Source organism: Chiloscyllium punctatum, chromosome 46, assembly GCF_047496795.1.
Source record: "Chiloscyllium punctatum isolate Juve2018m chromosome 46, sChiPun1.3, whole genome shotgun sequence".
Lineage (NCBI taxonomy): Eukaryota > Metazoa > Chordata > Chondrichthyes > Orectolobiformes > Hemiscylliidae > Chiloscyllium > Chiloscyllium punctatum.
The window spans coordinates 5847278-5864556 of NC_092784.1; positions in this window are offsets into that span (position 1 = coordinate 5847278).

Below are 17279 nucleotides of genomic sequence, written 5' to 3' on the forward strand. Positions count from 1 at the left end.
GCATGAGGGAGGAGCTGAGTAGAATTGCCTGGGAGAGGGACCTAGAAGGAAAAACAGTCGAACAGCAATGGCAGGGGTTTCTGGAGGTAATTCAAGAGACACAACAGAGATTCCTCACGAGAAAAAAGAAGCATGCTAGAGGGAGGATGAAGCAACCATGGCTGACAAGGGAAGGCAGGGACAGCATAAGAGCAAAAGAGTAAGCGTATAATGTCACGAAGGGCAGAGGAAAACCAGACGATTTGGAAGCTCAGATAGACAAATGGAGGGCATCAAAATAATAAATATGGAGGGAGGAGATTAAGTATAAGGGTAAGCTTGCCAGTAAAATAAAGGAAAATTGTAATATTTTCTTTAGATATATAACAGACAAAGATGAGCGAAAGTGGATATTGGGCTGCTGGAAATGGCACAGGAGAGACAGTAGCAGGAAGCAAAGAAATGGCTGAGGACACGAATAATTTCCCAAAAATTCAACCGTGTGTCGGGGCAGAGCTGAGTATGTCACCCATCGCCAAGGCAAACGTGGTAGAAAAACACTGAATGGGCTGAAGGTGGATAAATCACCTGGACCAGAAGAACTATACCACAGAGTTCTATGGCAGAAAGCTAAGCGGTAGTGGGGGCATTAGTCATGGTCGTTCAAGAATCATGAGAATTAGGGAATATCCCAGAGGACTGGAAAAGGACTAACGTAAAATCTCTGCTTAAGAATGGAATAAATCTGAAGACTGAAAAGTACAGACCAATGAGCCTAATCTCAGTCGGTGGTAAGAACCTGGAATCGACCGGGAAGCCTGGTATTTCAGAATATTTGGAGGTTTATGGTAATATAGGGCAAACTGTGCATGGTTTCATCAAGGGAGTTCTTGCCTGACACATCTGTTAGAATTCTTTGAGGAAGTAACGAGCAGCTGAGACCAAAGAGAGCCAATGAATGTTTTCTACTTGGACCTTTGACAAATGCCACACAGGAAGCTATTGAATAAGATAAGGGCCCATAGTTTTAGAGGCAAGCTGCTAGCATGGATAGAACTTGGCTTTTTGGCAAAAAGCAGATAGTAGCGATAAAACTATCCTTCTCAGGATGGCAGCAGGTGACAAAATGTGTTGCAAAAGACTCAGTGTTGGGGCAACATTTCAGTCTACATTAATATTCCAGAGGGCATTCTGGCTAAGTTTGCAGACATTACAAAGATATGTCGAGAGACAGATAGCACTGAGGACGCAGACAAGCTGCAGAAGGATTTGGACAGCTTGGGGGATGGGAAAAGATGTTTCGGTTGGACTAAAACATGCACTACTATGAGGTTATGCATTTTGGTAGGAAGGATAGAGACGTGGGATATTTCCTAAATTGGAGAAAATTCAGAATTATGAAGTACAAAGAGACTTGTTGAGTTAATGCGAAGGAAAGCAAATACAATGAAGGGATATATTTCGAGAGGAATTGAATATAAAAGCAGTGATGTACTTCTAAGGCACTAAAACGCTCTGGTCAGGCCACAATTGGATTGTTGTGTGCAGTTTTGGAGCCTTGATCTCAGCAAGGGTGTACTGGTCCTGGACCCTGTTCAGAGGAGGTTTACAGAATGGTCATATGAATGAAAAGCTTAATATATGATGAATGCTTGAGGATTCTGACGTTTAGAAGGACGAGAAGGAATCTAAATGAAACTTACAGATTACTGAATGACCTGGACAGAGTGGATTTTGTGACAATTTGTCCTTTGGTAGGGATCCGAGGCACAGCCATGAATTACAGGGAAGATCTATTTAGATATAAGGAGAAGTTTCTTCCGCCAGACCATTGTAATTCTATGAATTTCACTGCCACAGAAGGCTATGGAGGCCAGGTCATTGAGTATATTTAAGCCTGTGTATGATAGGTTCTCGATTGTAAAGGGGATCAAGGGTTATGGGGACAATGGGGTTGAGAAACTGATCTGATCTGATTGAATGTTGGAGCAGATTCGATTGGCTGAATGGTCCGGTTTCTACTTCTATGTCTTCTGCTTGTATGGTCTCTACTCATATTGGCTATCCTCAGTCCTTATTGTAGATTTATACTTGAATCTGATCTTCATATGACTTATAAATAGGAACATTCCAATACGGATGACTGGGCAATATTATGTTAGCTCACCCTTGTCTCTTCAGCCATGCTCCGCAATTCTGTCTGTTTTCTGTCTCCTCCTCAATGTCATAACCATACTTTATTTGAGGTCCAGTAAGTGATACTTCATCACAGTTGATTGACATCAATAAGACCAACAGCATGACCCTCACCTGCTCTCTCTAATCCTGGAATAACAATCTCAATTGCATTTGTCAGGGACAATTGTCTGTTAAGATATCCATGCCATTAGTCTGATGGAACCCTATGTTACCTTAGGCACATTTTCCTCTCGGATTATCGACCATCAAAGTTCTCTCAATGTTTTACTGATATTGTAATGACTGCTCACGAGTTGCAGGCTGTATGTTTCTAATTATAAACTGAGAAACTTGTTTATGTTCTGACAATTTTCTGTCATTACTCCCATATACAAATCAGATTGAATGATAACACACAATCAATCTACCATCTCCACCATTCCTTCCTTCAGTAACCCTCATATATCCCATTCAGAATGTGTAAATTTCAAAAGTTATTTTCAAATTTAATAATAACAGTATTTCCTTGATAGGTGTTCGCTGGAGCTATTTACTCAGTGAATGTGAGTAATGTCCGTCTCCGTGTATTCTAAATGTCTCACTGGAGGATGAGCCTCTTCTTAAGTAAGGACTTGGTTCAATGTGTTATTCCATAGTATGTTGGGGAGCATCGCTAACAGCACTAACAGGGATCAGCAGCTGCAGACAGAGAAGGAGGAGAGACCAGAATCTGACAAAATTAAACTGGAATGTTCCCAGATTGCATCAAAAACTGAGAACATTTGACCAGAATGTTACAACAATGGATAAGAATCTGAGAAAATTCAACTGGAATGTTCGAATAATGGATCAGAATCTGTGAACAATAGACTGGAACTTTCCAACAATGGACAGGAGTTTATTCTTGGGTCTTTATTATCTTTTCAGCCTTGGATATCAATAGCATCACGGATCGAAGATATCCTTTGGATTATACAAGGTGATTATTTTCCCATCCTCGTTATAGTTGGTGTGCCTATTAAATCATTATCTTTGTCTATTATACCGGGTTGAACTGTGTTTCTGCTCATCATAGCAAAATTTAGGAAAAGTGGAAGTCTTCACTGCCAACTAAAAATCCTTTACTGATGAATTCTATAAAGTAAATTACTATTTATAAATTACTCACTGATTTGCGAGAAGGAACCAGACTGTTCTTAAACACCATAATTCTAGCCCTGCACAGGTCTACATTTCCAGAAGTTTCCCACTCACAATCCTGCCCAGTACCACCATTATGATGTGTCAGTCTACTCGTCAGCCTCAGTGCAACTTCTGAATAAACTTCAGAATTTGGGCCCTTATGAAATCTGGATTAATCTGTTTCAAGTCCCTTCTAACAACATGTCCAGTACAAGGTAATTGCACTTGAGATGTTTAACTTGTTCTCTCCATAAAATCTGTCAGACATGAAGATAGTGCACGGTGCACAAGTCATTGACTCTTAATCTAGAGGCACCGAATAATAACCTGTTGGTTTCTCATGAAGAAGTTGATGGAATGTAAATCAAACTATCATCATTTGTAAAAAACAGAAGCCTATCTGCTTGCCTCGTGTTCTTCAGAGAAGGCAATGGGTCATCCTGCTCTAGTCAAGTCTGTGGGTGAATGCAAATCCACAGCAATGTATTTTACTCGTTACTGTCCTCTGCAACAGCTGAACCAGTCACTAAGTTCAAGGTCGGCATTTGGACAAACGTATGAACGGGAACTTTTTTGAGGCATATGGGCCAAGTGCAAGCAGATTAGACTAGTTTAGTTTGGAAGACTTGGTCAGCGTGGACAAGTTGGGCCAAATATTCTGTTTGTGTGCGAAATGACTGTATGTTGTGGTTCTGTCAACTAGATGGGAATATATGTTGCAGATGTTTCGTCCCCTGTCTAGGTGACATCCTCAGTGCTTGGGAGCCTCATGTGAAGCGCTTGTCTGATGTATCTTCCGGTTTTATAGTGATTTGTCTCAGCCGCTTCGGGTTGTCAGTTCCAGCTCTCCGCTGCAGTGGCCGGTAAATTGGGTCCAGGTCGATGTGAAAGTTGATAGAATCTGTGGATGAGTGCCATGCCTCTAGGAATTCCCTGGCTGTTCTCTGTTTGGCTTGTCCTATAATAGTAATGATGTCCCAGTCGACCTCATTTTGCTTGTCATCTGCGTGTGTGGCTACTGAGGATAGCTGTTCGTGTTGTTTCGTGGTTAGTTGGTGTTCACGGATACGGAACTTTAGCTGTCTTCCGGTTTGTCCTATGTAGTGTTTTGTGCAGTCCTTGCATGGGATTTTGTACACGCTGTTGGTTTTGCTCATGCTGGGTATCGGGCTGTTTGTCCTGGTGAGTTGTTTTCTGAGAGTGGCTGTTTTGTGTGCTGTTATGAGTCCTAGTTGTCGTAGTAATCAGGCTGTCAGTTCAGACATGTTCTTGATGTTTGGTAACGTGGCTAGTTCTTTGGGTTGTGGCATGTCCTCATTCCGCTGTCTTTCCCTTAGGCATCTGTTGATGAAATTGCAGGGGGTATCCATTTTTGGCGAATACGTTGTAGAAGTGTTCTTCTTCCTCTTTTTGCAGTTCTGGTGTGCTGCAAAGTGATGTGGACCTTTTGAATAGTGTCTTGATGCAACTTAGTTTTTGTGTGTTGGGGTGGTTGCTTTCGTCGTTCAGGACTTGGTCTCTGGATGTGATTTTGCTGCACACCTTTGTGGTGAATTCGCCGATCGGTTTTCTCTGTACCATCACGTCTAGGAATGAGAGGTTGTCCTTTTCTTCCTCTTTAGTGTATCGGATTCCTGTGAGTGTGGCGTTGATGATCCGGTGTGTGTTCTCCATTTCTGTGTTTTTAATGATTACAAAGGAGTCATCCACATATCTGACCCAGAGTTTGGATTGAATTTGTGGTAAGACGGTTTGTTCTATCCTTTGCATTGCAGCAAAAGGGCCGCAATACACTGCAGTACACCAGAACTGCAAAAAGAGGAAGAATAACACCTATACAATGTATTCGCCAAAAATGGATACCCCCGCAATTTCATAAAGAGATGCCCAAGGGAAAGACAACGGAACGAGGACATGCTGCAACCCAAAGGACTAGCCACACTACCATACATCAAGAACATTTCGGAACTGACAGCCAGACTACTGCGACCACTAGGACTCATAACAGCGCACAAAGCAACAGCCAATCTCAGACAACAACTCACCAGGACGAAGGACCCGATACCCAGCATGAGCAAAACCAATGTAGTGTGCAAAGTTCTATGCAAGGACTGCACAAAATGCTACATAGGACAAACAGGAAGACAGCTAACGATCCGCATCCATGAACACTAATGAGCCACGAAATGACACGACCAGCTATCCTTAGTAGCCACAAACGCAGATGACAAGCAACATGAGTTCGACTGGGAAAACACTACTATTGTAGGACAAGCCAAACACAGAAATCCAGGGAATTCCTAGAGGCATGGCACTCATCCACAGATTCAATCAACTTTCACTTTGACCTAGAGCCACTGCAGTGGACAGCTGGAACTGACAACCGGAAGCGGAAGAGACAAATCACTATAAATGCCGGAGAAAAGATCACAAAAGCGCTTCACAGGAGGCTCCCAAGCACTGAGGATGTCACGTAGGCAGGGACGAAACGTCTGCAACACAAAATCCCAGATCAGCGAACAGAACCACAACAACGAGCACCCGAGCTACACGTCTTCTCACAAAATATGACTGTATGAATCTAGAAAGTGAGGGAAAAGGAAGAAAAGAAATTTGGCAAGAAATATAAAACAAGTATCACGAGCTTTTCCATCCATATAAAAAAGAAATTTCAAGATGTGTCTGTGATCTTAGACAGAAATGAAGTCAGGAAAGCATATTGAGAACATTTGGAGAGGTTGAGTGCAGAATTGGCTGGAGGGAACAGGCAGATATTTTACGCCAGTATATGATGTTGTTCGTCACAGGGACGTTACTGTAAGTATTTCAATGACATAATCAAAATAGTCCTTGGAGGGAAGTTCATGACCTGTCTCTATCAAAAGAAACCAGATTTTTAACAAACATATAAGACTACGGGTAGACTGATCATCAGTAATTCATGGTTTTAAAAGATATGTCTACAGAGAGACTGGTGGCACTGTGTGAAATATTCCATAACTCTCTGGATTACAGGAGTGTCCCAGCGAAACTGAAGACACTCCAATGTGGCGACTGTCTACAAGAAAGGAGTGAGACTGAAAGCAGGAACCATTTAGCCTACCAATTGTTGCTGGGTATCTGCTAGAGTCTATTATTAAGGAAGGAATTACAGGGCATTTAGTAAAGCTTCACACAAGGGGATCTATGTTTTGCCTGTAAAATCATGCAAAGTTACATCCCTGAGAATGTAGTCGGCGAATTGATAAAGGGAGACAGGCAGACACGAGGCTTTCCAGAGATTTTCCACAAGGCATCACAACATAAAGGTTCTTACACAAGACAGATGACTTTTGCATGGAATGGCGATTGGTTAACACAGAGAGATGGAAGAATCAGGATTCATCGATCTTTATGATGAAGATGCATCGACTCGTGTACAAATATCAATCTGACAGCTTCAGTTATTTACAATCTATAGTGATAGCCTGACGGTGAGAGCTGAGCGCAATATACATCTGAATTTGTGGATGACATGGAGAATGAAAACGCAGGTTTTTACTTAATGAAGAGGTCTCCATAACTAAAGTGCAGTACAAAGGGATTGGCGTGTTCCTGTGTATGAAACATAACGTCAGCATGCTGATACAGCAAGCAGCTGAAAATGTGTTGCTGGAAAAGCGCAGCATCCAAGGAACAGGAGAATCGACGTTTCGGGCATAAGCCCTTCTTCAGGATGCAGCAAGCAACCAGGTTGATTCATTAAACAGATTCCTGGGATGAAAGGGTTGAACGGAAGACTCCCGCGCTTGTGGTAATCTTTTAAAGGCTCACATCAGTGACTCAGCGCTCTGGGCAGGCCCCTGGTGCAAGCTCCCGCCCTTCGAGTTGCTGCTGCCGTTGAAAAACAAAAAATATCAGAAGCGAGACATATCTGAACAGCTTCCAATGTCATTATATCGTTACTCAGATAAGGACACAGAAAATAATCTCAGATGATTTTAATGTTTGTTTTCTTAGAGTAATGAGTCTTTGTAAATCTCTTCACCAAAGAGTATTGGACGCAGAGATATTGAATATTTTTTTCAGGCACAGACTGAAGGCTCATAAATAACAATGAGGGAAGGATTATTACGCAGGAATGTGCAGTGTGGGGGTAATGCTGACAGGGGTACCAAATGACACTGATTCAAAACATCCAGAAATATAATGCAAAACAAAAATTATAACATAAGCAAAAATTTAAAATACAACAGTCGCAGAATACAGTTCCAAAGGACCATGGGGCTGCTCTGTCATTAGAGAGAGACCACTCATGGTGGTTTACTCTGAGGGTCACCACATCTCGGGTGATGGGTTGAGGTTGAGAGAGTGTTCCATCATGGTCGCCGCTGTCAGTGTGAGGGAATTGAAGCTTCGCTGTGGGCTTTTCTCTGCATCACAAACCAGCCGTTCAGCCAAGTGAGTGGGAGACAGTGTAACTGTTACAGCCAGAAACAGTCACAGGCAAAGGGCAAGAGAAACTTTCATAACAAGGAAAAAGGTATAATTCAGATAATGGCCAAAATAACGGCTCAGGGTAAAAACGTTCTCTGCTAGAAATTGAATTCTATAACGAGACAATTGTTAAAAAGATGTGTTTGTCTGGATACAATAAAGTGAGACACGTGAATTAGCCAGAATTATTAATTGTAATTTGGCATCGTTGACCATAAATAAGTGTGTATTTCTGATTGGCCTTTTGAAAATGTGCTTATCGTGACGTATAAATTAGAATCTGATGGAATATATTGTTTGGAGAGTGCATTCCCATGGGAAATGCCCTTGAACAGGCCCCCTGAAGATAACTGGGGTAAAAGTGCCTGAGTGTTGGCTGGTCAGTGACAGGAACCCAGGAGGTTGAATGACTGAAAATTCCTCTAACATGGAGATGAGAAAACCATCAGATCAGCTGCGATCTTGTTGAATGCTACAAAACATTTTAAGAGCTGAATGGCCTCATGATGGATTTGAAATGTATGTGATTTTTAAAAAGTACAACTCTACCCCTTCCCCTTAGGCGTTGCATACTGGGGCAATGACATTTTTTCCTGAAAAATGGAATTCTTTCGAACATTATCCAGAACATTCCATAATCACAATTCTCCAGAGTATTCTGTCGCCATGAGGGGATTTTAAAAAGGAGAGAGAGCTAGGGAAAGGGTGAGATGGAATATGCTGTATGTGATAGTGAGAGTTTTGGAGCATGAGCCTTGTTTGGGGAGTAGATGCTATAACAGATATGCAGTGAGTATGTAGGAGCAGAGAGAATACAATGAGGCATATCCCAACAGAGCGGAGAAGGTTATTAATGTTTGTCCTGTATTGCTGGATATTTCTTCAAACCGCAGATATTGCACTGAGCTGGGTGGTGAGCTCAGAACATGCTCGGTGGGTCTGGTTTTGTGGCCCCCTCTGGGAAGAGAATATCTTCTTCTTTACTACCTATCCACCTGCCCCTGTCGACAAATCGTGGTGTAATTGCCCCTTATCTGGCATTCTCAGGGTAAACTGTGCAGGGCAGCTACAAACAGAGAAAACTCAACTGTGTGCCCTTTGGACTTTTAAAGATGGCACAGTGCCAGTGTTTCCAGAATATCGGGGGACGTCTGGGCGATGTTGAGTACCTCCAACCATAATGGGTGGGAGAATAGGACTGGCATTGAATGAGAGGGACACTATTGGGTGGGGTGGGTAATTAATGAGGTGAGTTCGATAAGATAGCACCAGGAAACTACTTCAGCTTCGTGCAGACAATTCTTCTGTCATACTCAGTGAAAAATGCGCTGAGGCAAATTATTGTTAGATTCAGCCCAATGAGTCGAAGACTCTGCTGACCCCACTGCCAGTTTCAAAGCTGCAGAACAAATGCTCATCCAAAACTCCATCATCTGAATTCGCAGCGATATCCCATTCACCCATCATTCCTGGGAATACTGGCTAACGTTGCAAGATGCTTTTGAAATATCTTCACTTAAACATTCTGAAACCTGTGATCATCCATGAAATTGTCTCTGAATCTCCCTTTCTCGTTTTCCCAAAGTCCTTTTATTTTTTTGGTATTAAACTGATTTCCCTACCATCTATCTCTGGCAGGGATTTTTACACCCAGATCACCGCATTGTCATGGCACAATGGAGATATGGAAACGTAAATGAATAGGAGCTGCACATCCTGTCACTTCCAATATGAGTAGCAAGTTTCCCCACACTGGGCAGGGATCTAATACAGTGTCAGTGAACAACGTACTGGGGTGGGGTACACAGCAACACATGCTGGGAGAGTAACTGCTCCTGGTTCACAAATCAATGCTGTTGTTTGATGTACACAGCTCTCCCTGCTGGGATGGTAACATTCCTGGTTTCCAGATCGCTTCACTGATATTCACCATACAGCTCCCCATACTGAACAGATACCTTATCCACGTTTATCGAACAAGCCCACTTGTTTGCGCTGCACATCACTCCATGTTGGACTAGCCGTTTTGTCCAGATTTCTGAATCAATGCACTGGTGTGGTCTGGACTGCTCCACATGTTGGATCAATAGCTAATGGATTAGTCAGAGCTGCACAGTATTCCATCATGGGCAGATTGCTGGGTTGGACTGAGACTGGTCTGCAGTGCCATTGAGAGGCGCAGGTTATAACCTTAAAGGCATTGTTTCAAATACTTACGCGGCTAATGACAGAACTTAAATTTGAATGACAAAAAAATGGAATGAAATCTCATTTTACTAACGCCAACCATAAACCATCAGGATTTCTTTCATTATTTCACTTGTAGCGTTTGATAAAGAAACTAAGTGTGACTTCAGACCCACGACCACATGGTTGGTTCCATATTGTCTTGACAAATTACCTCACGGTCAAGGGCAGCTATTGATGGACAACAAATGCTGCTCTTGCCGGTGATGCTGTCATCCCGTGAAACAGAAGCATTAACGGTGAAATAAACCAATGAACTGTGGATGCTCGAGATTTGAAATAAAATTCTCCAGCGTCTGAACATGTTGGAGAATCTCAGCAAATATGGCAGCCTCTGTCACGAGAAGAAGAGATAAAGTTTCAAGTCTAGTGACCCTACAGCAACACTGACAGCAACCGAGAAATAATATTATTTATATCAGGCTGGATGAGTGAGGGGGAGATTAGTTGAATTGATGGAGAAGTGTCCAGCAAGAGAGAGAGCAAGAAATAAAAAGCACACAAAGGGACTACTGATGATGAAGTAGAAGGAAAATAAAAAGGGATTTTTTTCCAACATAACCCCTTTCCCCATATTCCTGAATATTACGTCAATCTAGATATGCCCCTGTATAAAGTGAGTTATATTCCCTCCATCGATCTTCTCTGAGAGTGGTAGTCAACTACATCGGTAATCCTGATGCTGCCGTTATTGTTGCTGAGATACAGAGAAACGTAATGTTACATTGTCAACTGCTTCTTTGGAGAAAGGAAATTTGACTGTGTGTCTGCCAGAGATGGAATGGATTTCACAGCCCGGAAGAGAAACATTTTCAACACGGATTGGATGCACTGTGTGTGTGAGGATTTGACTTGCACCTGACATTAGACAGTGAAGGCAGGTTCTGTGGATGCTTTTCTCGGGTGTGTATTATCAGCTGCTGCATCTACGCAGAGACACCAAGGTCTGGTGACCCCACTCTGGACACTACATTTATAGAGTGTTTCGGTCCATGGGAAGCAAATGGAGCCGAGACTACACAGTAGGAAATCTCTGTACATGGTGAGGGGCTGGACATTGTATTATCCTCACTGGGATTTCCAGGATTATTTTTTCTCAGCTGAACCAATTCCAAACATAAAATGTGAACCTTTCAAAAATAAGGTGATCACTGAGCTGTGTCCCCTCCATCAGTATAAACTGTAGCCTCACTCGAGGGACAGGACTGTGCTGACACTCACATTGAAATGAACAGGATTAATTCTTGAACTTTCCAGGCAGGGGTTGTTAACATATTCATCATCTCCAATGTGCAGTCCTCCGAAATATTCACTGGCTGTTAAAAGCCATCTGCCTGCTGAGAAGAATACATTGAGTCTATGTCCCTGAGGAAGGTACAGAAGCAAACTTCCAGATATGCGAGGGAACAGCGGGATTGGCGAAAATGAGGAACTGCACGAAACTAGAATTAATGAAGAGTTTGTTTTTGAAAATCAAAGCGAATTGAAGGTTGGTAAGGCGCTGCTTCTGCTGAGCTACATCCCAGAATATCGACGAGGTGGCAATAGAACTAGCTAAATAATTACTGATTATTCTTCAAAGCTGGTTCCATACAAGAAACGATCCTGCAGACTGGAAAGCAGCAATTGTGAAACTAAACGTTTAAAACAGGACGGAGAGGGCAAACAGAAAACTAAATAACTTGATCTCAGTTGTGAGAAAAACGTTGGGACCTTTTATAAGAATGTGGCAAGTGGGCACTTGGAAAATAATGGGATGATTTGATATATATGGCCTAGATTCAGTAAAGGGAAATGATCTTTGCTAAACCTGCTGAAGTTTGTGGAGTCTGTCCGTTGTGTCTTTGACAATTGAGAACCAGGCGAAGTGGAGTAATTGCATTTTCAGACGAAGTTTGACATTCTTGAGTGTAGGTTGGTGGAGACTGTTAGAGTCCATGGATAGGTAAGGGTGGAAAATGAAGAAAATAGTATATTTTTTTCTCTGGATGGAAGGCTTGTCGGGTATGAGAAGGATGAGTTCTTGTGCAATATCTGTGTGCACAAGGTATAAAAATGATTCAGAGGGAAACAAGAAACAGCATCGTTGACATTTAATTTTAGTAAATGGTGAGAAGTTGGGCAGGGCTGTTGTTAAAAAGGACCTGGATGTCTTTGGTCATAGGTCACTAACAGAATTCTTACAAGACAGGAAGTAATTATAACCGTAAAGGATATGTGGTCCGTCATGGAAATTTATTACATTCACAGAATAAATGTATCTTAATCTTTGGTAGTGTTTTGTTGAGCCAGTATTTAGGGTATTGCGTACAGACAGGGTCTGCTTTATAAATAATGATCTCCATGTCACCAAGATAGTGCAAAGGAGTTTCACCACACTGAACCCTGGCATCATGTTACCATAAGGAGAGAGTGCAGTAACTATGTGTTTAATCTGAAGCGCGATGACAGAATAAGAATTTGAAGCTTGATGATTATGGACGGACCCTCATTATGTCTCAAGCAACCATTGATAAGGTAAGACATTCTATAATTTCTATAGGATGGTTGATTCCTGATAGGTTACATGCCAATGCAAAGACCTCATTTCGATTGACAGTGAGGTGCAGGCTCTAACTGAACTCTGAACATTTTCAAGCACCGTTATTGTGTGACTCTGCAATCAATGTTGAGTTGGACACAATCCTGTCAGAAGCTATAATATCATCATTCTGGAACAAATAGCCATTCCCCACCAGCTCCTGACTTCTAGAGAGAACATGGGTCTGCTTTCTCAGCGATAGAAGATGACTTTGAAACTGGTTAAAAAAAATTCTTCATTCCTACTCCCAGGAAACCATCTTAAAGCAACACATATGTACTATGAGTAATAAAGCCACGAGGAACAAAGTGGAGCAGGCTATCTGTTCAGTCCCTCTTCCATTTGTTTGTGATCTTGGACTATCTCTAAAACCTTCCTGTTCCTGGGTTAGTGACTTGAGAAGCTGAATGACCTCTTTCTGTTCCTTTGTAAATGACTCCGAGTGTGACATTGTCTCTTTCTGATCCTGTGTAAATGACGTGTAATGTTGGACAGACTGCTTGTCTTCCTGTGTAACAGGCAGGAGGGAGGAATGGGTTGTCTCTCTTTTTGCACAACAGTTTTGATGGGCTGAATGTCATTCCTACATTCTTGTGAAGCTAGATTGAGGTGCAGAGTGAACTCCTTCATTTACTGTCATAATGTGCAGTGTCTGGCAGCGCTGTTACAGAAATGTTAACGGTAGTTAAACAGCACAGGCTTGAATGCTGTCCAGGTCTTATTGCGCATGGACGCAGACTGATTTAGGACCTGAGGGATGGCGAAGTGTTCTGAATATTGTGCAACCGACAGTGAGTATCCCCACTTCTGATCGGTATTAACTCAATGGGCTGATTGGCCTGCGTCCACACTGCAGGGAACCTGGAGAGGCCTGGGCTGATGGAGCTACACTGAGTATCTCCTGCAGTGATGGCCCACAGCTGAGATGATTAATGCTTAATGATGATAAACAATTTCCCCTGTGCTGTGAATGACTCCAAACAGCAGAGAGTTTGCAACGGATTCTGAAGAAGTGCAATTTTGCTTCGGGTCCTTCATGTCATCCTCAGTTAAAAACTGCCCTGATACCAGGGCCAGTCGCACTTAGCTAAGCCCCTGCACTCACTTCGCTCACTCATATCAATAGATCATGGTGTATTAGCAGAACAATGGTTTCTTCAAACAGAGGGTAGTTCATGTCAGGAATTCTCCATTCGAGAGTCAGGGGATCTAGATCACTGAAAGATCTCTGAATGGTCTTCCCTGTTTCTGTGCACCAGGTGATACAGTAAGTGGCCTCCAACTGTTCCTGTCTCGCAGGTTGGAGGGGCTGAATGGAACAATGGAGCATCACACTCAAGAACAAGATTAGGTCGTTCGACACTATGAAACTACTCCACCAGGCACTAAGTTTGTGGAATATCAGGTTGTGGTCTCATTACCACTTTCCTGTCTGTATTCCATTATCCATGACTCAATCTCTGTCATATATTAATGAACTCAGTTTGAATAAATGTGAACAAAGAGGGACCACATACCTCTGGGGAAGGAAATTCCCACTCAAATGGCATTTTTAGAATTTCTGCTCATCTCTCTTACTGTGTCACACAGCAGGGAACCCTGTCCACATAAACCATGGATTCCAATCTGATCTCAACCCATTTGTCAGCATTCGGCCCATATCCCTGTCAATTCTTCCTATTAATATGCACAGCCAAATGCCTTTTTAATGTTGGATGAAAATTTGGACAAAATGAAATGAAATGAAATTCACAGTGTGTATGAAAATATTCTCCCATCGTTATCTTTCTCCTCTCACCTTATGCCTTTGTCCTATAGTTTTGGACTCCCCTATCCTGAGAAAAAGACCTTGGCTCTTCAGACTATCCATGCCTGTCATGATTTTGCAAACGTCCATAAACGTCGTTGGCCTCCGATGATCCAGAGCAAACAAGCCCCAGTCTGCCCAACCTCTTCCTGTAACTCAATGCCTCCATGCTAGGCAACATTCTTGTAAATCTTTTCTGCACCCTCTCAAGTTTAACAACATCCTTCCTGCAGCAGCGCGAACTGAATTAAACACAGTCTTCTAAATCTGGCCTCACCAATATCCTGCCCAGTCGAAACATGATCTCCAAACTGGCGTACTCAACGTACTGACCAATAAAGGCAAGCATACTAAACCCCACCTTCACCCCCCTATCTGCCTGCGACTCCACTATCAATGATCAATGAACCTGCACAGTTTTGTCCAACAATACTCCCCTGGGCCCCATCATTAATTGTGTATGACCTGCCCTATTTAACCTTATCAAAATGCAACACTTCACTTTTGCCTAAATTTAACTTTATCTGTCACTCCTTGGCCCATTAGCCATCTGATTGAGGTCCCATTGTACGCTGAGGTAAACCTTGCTGGCCACTGCAACACCAATTTTAGTGTTGTGTGTAAACATAATATAGAGTCAAATATTCACATTCAAACAATTTATATAAATAATGAAAAGCAGTGGATTCAGCACTGTCCTTGTGGCACATCACTGGTCATTGGCATCCAGTCTGAAAAGCTGTCCTCTACTACCCTCTGTCTCCTAACTTCTCTCTTATTTTATAGTCATTTGGCTACCTTATCTTGGATCTATTTAAGACCTAACCTTACTAACTTGTCTGTCATGAGGAATCCTGTTGAATGCATTGCTGAAGTCAATACGGACAGCGTCTACAACATTGCCATCACCAATTTTCTTTTTCAACTCTTCACAATATGCAATGAACTTTGTTAGAAATGATTTCCCATGCACAAAGCCCTGTTGACTATCTTTCATTAGGTGTTGCATTTGCAAATACATGTAAATCCTGCCCCTCCCAATGCTCTCCAACACCGTGGCCACCAATGACGACAGGCTCACTGATCTATCGTTCAGGTCACTATCCCCTTTCCTCATCCCACGCTTCCACTGCTCACTGCAAATGTTAATGTAATGGGGTTGGCGATATGATCAATAATATAGGTCTCAGACTGGGTCAGGGTTAGGAACAAGTCAGGCTGGATTCTTTAATCTGCTAAAATTAACAAGTTTATGACCCAAAAAAATTTACTCAAACTACGAAGGAAAGATAAATGACAGACAGCTTGGATATGGAAACTCTGTGCACCGATGTTTCCCTTTCGAAAAGTACTAACACATGCACGCATTCGATGACAAACTGAAAAATAAAATCCCTGCAGAGCGTTAACTTTAAAGAAATTTGCTCAAATATTAATTGAAGTCGCGATGATAGGAAACATGAGTGATTGTCCCAAACATCATTCAGCTTATGGAGCTCTTCTGCTCTTACAAGCTACTGGTAATGGGATCACTTCCTGGAGCAGGTGGGTTTAGCTGGATTGCCTTTACTTCAGGGCGATTCCAGTGAATCCTCGACAGGAATCCTCCATCAGTGGTAAAGACGACTGAGAAGTTTTCAGCTCACACACATTGCTGGAAGGAGGAACGCGAAGAGAGAGGAAGCAACAGGCTGTTCCTTCTCAGGAAGATTACTTTTTATCCCTCTCTGAGTTGAATCACACAATAACGTTATCCGGCCTCAAACTGGACCAACTGAGGTATGTTTGAACAGTGTTTGAACTGTACAACTCAACCACAGTCCCTGCTCCACGTTCGTACATCGTTGCTGCTGTTGGACAACTCGCCAATTCTTTCGGAACAAAAAGCGCCACTAGATTTGAAGATGTGTTTCTATGTTCTAGTATACTTTTAAAATGCAACTTGTAATATCTTCACAATGTCAGCATTTCAATGAATGCATCTTATACTTACGTTGCTTTCCCAGCCTTATTCTCCCGTAGAAGATACCATATTCATCAGGTATTCATAAGCTCAAAATCTTATATGGTCAAGAAGAACATTTCTCATTCTCAGGGCTAAACTTCGAATCATACATAACATAATGCCTTCATCGCACAAACGAGCAAAGAGAAACATCTTCGAAAAGTTTGAAAAGCAATTTGTTTTTCACTTCAGTGTAACTACAGCCACACACAGTGAATCAGATGCCGTCTCAACAAATTCCCTTATAGATGCAGTAATACATCCTAAAGATCGGACCCAATACCCTTTGCAAGAAAAAGTATCATTGCATTCAATTTTCAAATCACGTGCTGTCTGTACAGACTAACTTGACGCGATTTATGGACCAGGACACACGAATCACTTTGTACCACTGAATTCTGCAGCCTGCCTCCAGTTATATAATTTATGTTTGTTTTATGCTTCCTCCAAAACACAAACTTCCTACCACCCACAGTACATGGCCTTTTATTTGCCGAAGGTTTACTCACTGCCCTCCCCTGTCCGTATCCTATTGCAGACGGTCTTCGCTCCCCCTGTCCTTATCTCATTGGAGACGCTTTGTCTCCATTTGACATCTTATTGATTGTCTATCCTGATGTATGAGCAAACTGAGCTGTATCCCCTTCATACAATCCATTGGTGTGGATTGTAATTTGTTTATGACCTCACATAGATCCCTGAAGAATTCCACTAGTTACAGCTTTCCAAACGCAAAATGAGTAATGATCTCTTCTCTGTATTTCCTGGCAGCCACCCAAGGCGCCCCTGCTCCTGCGTAACAACCTGGGATGGTTATATGGCAT